This window comes from Amblyomma maculatum, chromosome 3 (assembly GCF_055883805.1).
Source record: "Amblyomma maculatum isolate TAMU_Amacu chromosome 3, ASM5588380v1, whole genome shotgun sequence".
Taxonomy (NCBI): domain Eukaryota; kingdom Metazoa; phylum Arthropoda; class Arachnida; order Ixodida; family Ixodidae; genus Amblyomma; species Amblyomma maculatum.
Genome location: NC_139346.1, coordinates 77,317,068 through 77,326,532, shown reverse-complemented (window position 1 = coordinate 77,326,532; position 9,465 = coordinate 77,317,068).

Below are 9,465 nucleotides of genomic sequence, written 5' to 3'. Positions count from 1 at the left end.
GTGTCCGGTTGGGGTATGCAGCGTTAAAGTTTCTTTTAGGGGCACAGTATTTCCGGCGGCGTTTGCAGCACTGCCCCGATCTACACACGACGTAATCTTGGGGATTGACTTCCTGCGTATGTGCGGCGCTACAGTTGATTGTCGAGCGGGAGAGCTAAGTGTTAGTGGTTCTCTTCCTCGTGAACTTTTAGAAGAGACGTCAAATTATGAAGACGTTTTGTGTGTATGTGATGAAGTCGTCGTACCGCCACATTCTGTAGTGGGTGTTCAGGTATCTTGCTCCCGTCCTATTGATGACGTAAAGAGTCATCAATTTACAGTGACTTTAATTTACAGTGCTTAAAGAAAGATTTATTAGTGCCGCATTGCTTGGTTTGCGTGAGTGAGGGCCGTACGGGACTGTGGACTATAAATTGCTCACCGGAACCGGTTGTTTTTCCGGCGGGCTATAAACTAGCTTCATCTAGTGCAGCTATCCGGAAATATGTGACTCTCCTTACTTCTTCCCTTAATAACCCGCTACTAACTCACCTGCTGACGAGAAGCTTCTTCCGATGATCAACGCATCGTTGAACACCTCACAACGATAGATGTTGAAGAACCTCTTGTCCCAGCACATGTCCGTCTTCGATTTCGCCCAGTTCAACGGCTCTCAACGTTTTCCGCTGTAGCGCGCACGCCACAGGAATAACACGGCATCTGTCCAACCGATCCGCCAACAGCGGTATCGCGTGTCACCGTCAGAGCGCAAGGTGATCACTGAGCATGTTAAAGACATTTTGAACAGAGGCGTAATTCAGGAGCCCTCCAGTCTTTGGGCTGCTCCCGTGATATTGGTAAAATGAAGGACGGAACATGGAGGTTCTGAGTCGACTACCGTCGCCTCAATGCCATCACTAAAAAGGATGTGTATCCTCTCCCGCGCATCGACGATGCCTTAGATTGCCTTTTCTCTGCATCTTATTTCTCTTCGGTTGATTTGCGATCGGGGTATTGGCAGATTCCGATGGACCCCGCTGACAAAGAAAAACCCGCATTTGTTACTCCGGACGGCCTATTTGAATTCAATGTGATCCCTTCGGCCTATGTAATGCGCCGGCCACTTTGGGAGATTTATGGACTGTACTGCGTGGCATCAAGTGGGAAATCTGCATGTGCTATTTAGACGACGTTATTTTTGGCCGGACGTTTACTGAACATAACACGCGACTCGCTATTGTTTTAGGTTGCCCGCAGAAGGCTGGCCTTGTCCTGAATTCTAAAAAGTGCCGTTTTGGCGAGCGTCAAGCGCTGGTACTTGGACATCTCGTCGACCGCGATGGAGTTCGGCCAGATCCACAGAAGACTGAGGCAGTTGCAGCATTTGAAAGACCCCAGAATCAAAAGGAGCTCCGCTGTTTTCTGGGGCTGTGCTCCTACTTTCGACGATTCATCCCAAGGTTTGCCGACGTCGCTTACACTCTGAAGTCCCTTCTACAAAAGGACGTCTCTTTCGACTGGAACTCAGATTGTGACGCGTCTTTCCACCAGCTAAAGTTTCTGCTTACGTCACATCCCATACTACGGCACTCCAACCCCTCCGCTCAGACGGAAGTTCACACTGATGCAAGTTGGATCGGTGTTGGCCCTGCGCTTGTGCAAGGTTCGCCAACAGGCGAGCATGAAATTGCGTATGCAAGCCGTTCCCTCAGCAAACCTGAGCGTAACTACAATTTTACGTAGCAAGAGTGTCCCGCTCTAGTTTTTGCTGTTCAGCGGTTTCGGTGCTACCTATATGGACGCCATTTCACGATTGTGACTGACCATCATGCCCTCTGTTGGCTCTTCAACCTTCGTGATCTATCTGGTCGTCTGGCACGCTGGACCCTTCGTCTGCAGGAATACGACTTCACTGTCTCGTACAAGAGTGGCCGCAAACATGCCGATGCAGACTTCCTATCACGTCTCCCCCTTCCTACGACCGAATTTGACTCTGCTGACTTCGATCATTACATCTCCGTTGCTCCCGAGTTTCGTGACGCCTCGGCTCTGCGGACTGCGCAAGAGACCGACGTAAGTCTCGAACCACTGCTTCCGTCTGCGCGGGATTCTACAGCTACCAGCCCACTCTGTCTCCGTGATGGCCTTTTGTACAGAAAGGCTTATTCCGGCACCGGCACGAATCTGCTACCTGTGGTTCCATAGAGTTACCCCTCGTGCATCCTGCGTGCCATGCATGACGACCCCACTTCCGGGCACCTGGGCTCTGCACGAACCCTCCACCGTACCCGCGACCGGTTGTATTGGCAGAAGATGCGCCAGATGACTGAGCGATACGTGGCGAGCTGTACTGAGTGCCAACGGCACAAACGGCCTGCGTCCACGCCACAGGGCCTGCTGCATCCTGTGGCTCCACCACATGGTGCATTTGAGAAAGTTGGAATCGACCTTATGGGTCCCTTCCCGAAATCTTCCGATGGAAATCGCTGGATCGTGGTTTGTGCCTCCACCTTCATCAAAGAGGTGAGTTCTTTACTGGCATTTAGCCTAGCGGTTCTCTCGTAAACGTTCGCAATTACTAAAACCAACGAAACGGACACGGGAGTGGTCACAGCTGCAGGCAAACATGTTATGTCTAAGCCGGGAATTTACAAATAACGTTTGCCAGAGTTGTAGAGTAAAGCCACATATTTGAAACTGAGACACTCAGCCTCACAACGTCGGCCGTTGAAACAAAGAAGGAATAGCGCAAAACGTTAGGACGTTCCGAAGTCGCAGGCGTTAGCGAGACTACCAGCTCCTATCTTCTATTTTCCGTTTTTAATTTTTACAAGCAATATGAAGCAAATGTACACTTTGTAGAGAAGGCCAAGGATATCAAGTTTTGCTGTGTTCAGATTCAAGAAAAATAGAGAATCGTCCTCAATATACATGAAATATCTTTGGCACTTTTTTAACATTATGTTTGCAGAGTGAAAGACTATTTGGCAACATGTTCATTATCATCACCATCACCATCATCATCATCAGCGGCAGCAGCAGCCAGACTATGTACACTGCAAGACGAAGGCCTCTCCCATATTCGTCCAATTAACTCGGTCCTGTGCTAGCTGCATCGACGTTACCCCTGCGACTTTCTTATCCTCGTCCACCCACCCAACTTTCTGCAGCCCTTGCTACGCTTTGTTTCTTTTAGAATCCAATTTGTTACCCCAAGCGGCCAACGGTTATCCTCTCTTCGCCCTAGATGCACTGCCCAATCCTATTCCTCTTGAATTATACGACAATGTCATATCGAGTAATTTCTCTGACCTACTTTGAACGCTTCTTATTTCTTAACGTTACACTCATCAGTTTTCGTTCTGTAGATCTCTGCATTGCCATTAATTTTAATAGAACTATTTTCATTAGCCTCTACATGTTAAGGGCGGCACAAAAATCGGACTTTGCAATATTGTGGCATATATCCGCGTCATTTTACGGCTGTTCTGTACTGATAATATTATATGCTGTCTATAACAGCTTATTCGCAAAATCGCCAAAACTTTGTTCTCAACACTAAATCTGGAGTCTTTCTTCAAAAAAAGTAACAAACAATTTGCAGCTGCTTTGACTGAGTTGCCAAAAGCGAAACGTGTGGTGAAGGTCGTCAATTTCAAACCACATTCTCCCGAGGTTAGGCTTGCAAGGGTAGGCTTCAGGCAAAAATTAATTACGAATTCAGGTACGGTACGGAAACGTTTATTACCCTTGCATTAACTCTGTTAAAGAAGCTCGGCTATTAAACCGTAGTACTCTTGTGCAAACACTAGTACTATGGTCGCGTTTTGATGGAGGCGAAATGGACAGGCGTTTGTGTGCCATGCGATGTCACTTGAAGTTAATGATTCCCAGGTAGCCAAACAATCTCACTAGAGCCCCAATGTGACTCTTTTTTCTCTGTTCCTAATTTTACTCCCACCTTCCTACCTTCCCTTAAAGCGCGGTGCAGATGGCCAAAGCGAAGGATTATGGATACTGCATCTTCATTTTCCAAGACAGACAGTTACGTGTTTTAAATACCTTATTAGCGGCCTGCTGAAACATTTACGGACCGCTTACTGCGCCCTCAATGGCAGCGATATCAAAATTTTTCTTTGGATACGATAAATATTTATGTAAGCGTGGATGCCTAAAACATGTCCTAGAAACCAATTTTTTCATGGAGGTAGAACGATGAGGCGGTCGTGTGCTGTGCAATGCCTGTGCGTGCTAAAGAACCCCAGTTGGTGGAAATTACGCCGGAGCCGTTCACTACCACAACTCTTTCTCTTTTTCCGCTCTTGCTTTCATTTTCTTCCCTTTCTTTATGGCGTGGATTAGATATGGACAGAAAGGGTGACCGATACTGCGTCTTCCAATTCTGTCAAGACATTTCAAGTGATAAGCATTGCATGGCTATGTAGGTAGATTTCGCAGTGGGCGTGAATAATGTGACCATTGCAGGAAAGGATGTTGTTGTGGCTGTATAAAGAAGGAAAAAATGCACGGGCCTGCTACTGGCTTTGTAGCTGAGCCAGCTCTACTTCCTCTGCGGACTGAAGAGAAAATAGAAGAGAAAGAACAAGGAGAGAAAGACGCGCGCCGCAACAGCAGTCGTCCACCACCGAAGCGGTGGCGGATGCAATGACGGCCTATAGGCAATAAAAATTTGATGGCAAGCTAGCCCCCGCCCCGAGCGGCGGTGACCTACCTATCCCATTCGCATCAGAACCAGGAGCAGCCACCTCCTCCCAATAATAATGTGCTGAGAGTTGCCACCGCAGAAAAGGTGTGAAAGTAGAAAAATAATTGATGCAGGCTAATTAGGTACCAATGTAGAGACAATTAGGTGTTTAATTCAGAGCCAAGATGGCCGCCTGCCAAACTAGGGTTTCGGTTCTCAGCTTCCGATGACAAATCTCAGTGCATTCCACATGTTTCAGTGAGACGCCCCTTTTCCTTTGAACGCATCTAAGTTCACCCGCGTTCTAGAATTGGTTTTAAGATAAGGGAAGTCGCAGCATTTTTCTACACGCGGAATTCAACTGACAGACACATCTCGCTGAAAAAACAGGAACGCTTAGAGCTACGTATTTCTCGAGTGCAGATTTTAAAGGGACCTCTTGAATTTATTTATTTGTTTACTCATGAGCCAAAACAACCTGAAGTGGACGTGTTTCGACATGACGAAGCTGAACAAATAAGTGAAAGCGATCAGAAAGCATGTTAAATGTTGTTTAATCTTACACGAACGTTAAGGATCAACTTTAGGATCACCGCAGATTCTGCAGTGGAGGAATTCGAAAGCCTGAGTGTTGCGGCTGCATACGGGACATCAGGCGACCCTGGCCGAAAACAATCATCGTTCCGTTGAACGCATCAAAGTTCACCGTCGTATTATAATTAGCTTACAAGCTCGGTATCTGTCAGTCGCAGTATCTCGCTGAATGAGTTAAATGAATCGCGGGATGAGCCTTAGAAAGGCTTTCGCTTTAAACAAAAGCACAGTGGCAGCTTGCTGCACAATGTCGTCAACGAGGCAGCTGCTCTTATAAGAATGGTGTTGCTTACCGAAGGCAAAGTGACGTAGACGGTAAAGGTTTGCCGCACCCGTCCTGCGCACGCGCATTGACAGGGGTAAGTGCAATTGCGGCCACAGCGCCTGCGTGGGAGGGGTGCGATAAACCGGTATACGTCTACATCAGTACATTTCTGCAGTGTGAATTCTCTACAAGGGGCGCGTGATATATACCTTGTGCTACAGCAATGCCAGCGAAGATTCTGCTGTGCTTTCGCAAAGTTTTTCTATTATAATTCTAAAAACGTCGTTCCGTAAAAAGCGTTTTAAAATCTGTGTTGAAGGCATGTGGACGCGATTACCTGTCGTGGAGAGGAGCGCAATCCTATGCTAAACCAGTGGAGGATGAACAGAATTCTAGCGGCGTTATGGTGCTGGTGAGAGCGTTTAGTACGAAGGCCATAAAAAACCGAAATTATAAAGCAGCTTTATAGGTGGCCTTCGGAATGCCGGTTGTGGCGTTCAGAGCATGCCTAGTTGCGACTTCTTCCGCCCATATCACCAACCGGGCTGCACGTCCGGCTCGGTTCTGGACAAAGCAGCCTCCGAATGTTGCACACTGATAAGGTGCCCAGAGGCAAGAAGCAAATGTGCCTTGCAGGAGTAGGGAATATGAGCATGATAGATGCGGCAGTTGTCGCATAAATGGCAGGTCGGCGATTACGTCCCGGGTGGAAGAGAGCAAGTCGCGAGCTGGAGTTAGAAAGACGTGGGCCTGAAGTTAGCACCACAAGTGTTGCTAGTTCTGGGAAAGAGATTTGTGCTGTCAGATAAGGTGAGGCAAGAAAGGCGATAGTGCAAGGTGATATCGTAGTACGTGAGAAGCGCTTCGCGCATATCCATTTCTATCCTTTCTAGCACACCCTTGGGCGAGCTTGCTAAGTCAGTCGAATCAATATTGACGGAATTCGCCGCCTCGTTGCTATGATGAGCCGCTTGAGCGGGACCCAGATGATTTGGGTTTCTTCAGAAAGGATGATGCCGGAACGCAAGATACCGATGGCGGTGGCAAACCACGTAGTTGTAAATCGCAGGCTTGGTGTCACTGAAAATGTATTCGGCGGATGTTTGAGTAATAGCGAGCACAATAGCGGCATCCTCGGCCTCGACAGATGTGCAAGTGTGGACTGATGTAGTTTGAATAGATCTAAGAAAATTATCAGTCACTGCAAGAGCGCGGGCTGTGTAGCAGCTGTACAGGCCGGAATCCACGTAAGCAACGGCTATTTGCTGTTGAAACGCGGCTTGGAGGCCTTCGATTTGTTATATTGGTGAATTTGTTGCAGTTACCCTCTGAATACCACGCCGAAACGCTGTGCAGCCACTGGGGGCACGAACGAGCACGGCATGCAAGAACACACTCGTCGGATGCACTTCACAGAAGCAAGAAATGTGGTCGGATAAGCGGTTGGCTGTCATTAGAAGTAATGTAATTCGCCACGTGGAACACGGCCGTCTCTGCTATATGGAAAGAAATTGGTCCTTTTTCTGTTGTTTTACTTTGCTTGATCATACTGCGATCTCGCTTTACTTTTCTTTGTTACCGACTCTCTGTTCATGTGCAATAAGGTGCTGGTTCTTGTCAATTTTTTATGCGCTATCATTGAACGCGATGTCTTGTCGAATGTACTTCTATTTATTTTATTGTACTGTTTTTTGCGGACGCTACATTGCTCTGCCTATGTATATTGACACATGCCATTCATAGACGACGAAGATTTGAACCGGCGATTCGGAGAAGACGACGAAGCGAAACAGTGCTCCGCTTTCGTGCTGCCCTGACTGGCTGTTGGTGTCCTTCGGTGTCAGAGTGCCAGAGCGCCTTCTGTGTAACGTTACATTACAATATTTACTGCCGTACAATGGTCAATATTTTACTACTAGTTGAGATGGTTTCCCAAAACTGTATTTATTACGGGTTGTAGTGGTCGATATTTTACGCGCAGCATCTATGACCTGCCCACATTGCTTTCAAAATTGTATGCATTTATTGAAGTGATACTGTTAGTATAGATGGCTTATCTACATTAGATACATTTTAGCCTGCATTGGTGGATGTAGTGCCGCCAGTTTTGGGGACGTTCCAACAATGTATATGACTTTGGGTCATAGTGGTCGATATTGTTCACTGAGTATTGATGGCTGCAAAAACATTCCATATATTCTGTGTTCATAGGTACATGCTCGCAGATATTAACCATCAGTTATCAACCTGCATATCTCCATATATTTTTAACGTCCCGAACAATACTGTAGTGGCCTTCGCGATGGCTTTCAGGCATGTTTTTTATGTTGTCAACGATGTAGTAAAAGTACCAGAGAATGTTTACTCAAGACAAATGGCTGAGGCGGTTAAAGGCGGGGTTGGTATAGGGCCCACCCTATTTGCTTCTGTGGCTGAACCCCTGCATGGGTAAGTCATGGTTTTCTTGACAACCCCATGCCATGCGATAAAGGGAGACATTCTTGAGCCAAAAATTTAGAAGGCCCCGAAATGCATGATTGCGTGGGACTACGCATGCCCATAGGGCATGCTTCGCTCAATGTGCACATCATTGTTATCGATCCGGAAGCGTGGCTTATGCTGTCTATGAAGCGCTTAAAGATGCCCGACTGTTACGCTGTTATCAGCAATGAAGAAGTTTAGTACTGAGGAGGAAAGCGCAGCCATTGCAGACGATACCATTCCTTCCATAGGCCTTCAGCGTGATGCGTGAGGCCACTCATACGTCAAAATTTAAGGAGTCCATCGCCCTTCTCAATAAAATCGTAACAGAACAGACGCATGTTTTTCAAGCGGACAACGCTCGCTTCCTACGTATAGAAACAAAATACGGCTATACACTTCTGCAATCTGCAATTGGACAGTAAGACATATCACCTTCAAATCATATATACCCGCATTTAACTTTCGTGTTGAATAAAATTGAATATGATCAAATGCTGGAAAACAGAAATTTAAAAGATTGGTATAGTGAGGCAAATGCTGTACTCTTTCGTCATGTACGCTAGCTCACTCCGCAGCTCGGCACTAGCACCGGCTGTAATGCGCTGTAGGGGATCTTGTAAGCACAGAAGACGGGCTAGGTGCAGCATATTTTGTATTGTGATCTCTACCAGCTATAAACCTGCACTTGGTTCCTATATGCCGGCGTGCTCTACTTTGAGTGCTTCAGTATGGGACGAATGATGAACAATGAGCATTGCTCATTGTCAAAAGGTTTATCCGCCCACAATAAAAATAAAAGCATTATTTTCTACACGTTCTCTACTTTCATCGGGCAGAGAAAAAATATCTAACTCTATTTGTGAGATGCTCTGGAATGACGTGTATTTAATTCAATAGCATTGACGCTGCCTCACGTTTTACCATATATTTGGTACTTTTAATAGCAGCTCTTTAACTAGCACGAGCATAACGTTTGCAGGTAAATATTTAAAAGAGAAAATATTGAAGAAGTTTGAAGCGAGCAACCCAACAATTGGGGATGGAAATGCATCACAATAAGCTATTTGTGTTACAGAAAGAAAAACATGATGTAATGAATGCGTGCTCACCACCGAAATATCTTTCATAACATTATTGTTGCCTGGCCACGCTGCTCTTCCAGGAAATTATTTTTTATCCGAGAGCTATATAAGAGAGTGTATAACTCCTGTGAGGCTCCTTCAAACATTTTTGCAGTCGCTCAACATTACGAGTTTAAAGGCTTGTTCCTATGCAGTATTCTGGGAGCATTCTCCAGGCTTTTATGGGATTATTGGAAAAACATAGTGCGACCAGACCAAAAGTATTTCAAACTATAAAATACCTTCATTCTCTTAAACAGTGTAGAAAAAATGTACATTCCCTTTAGTAGCGTTAGACAGGCGGTTGTTTGCAACGC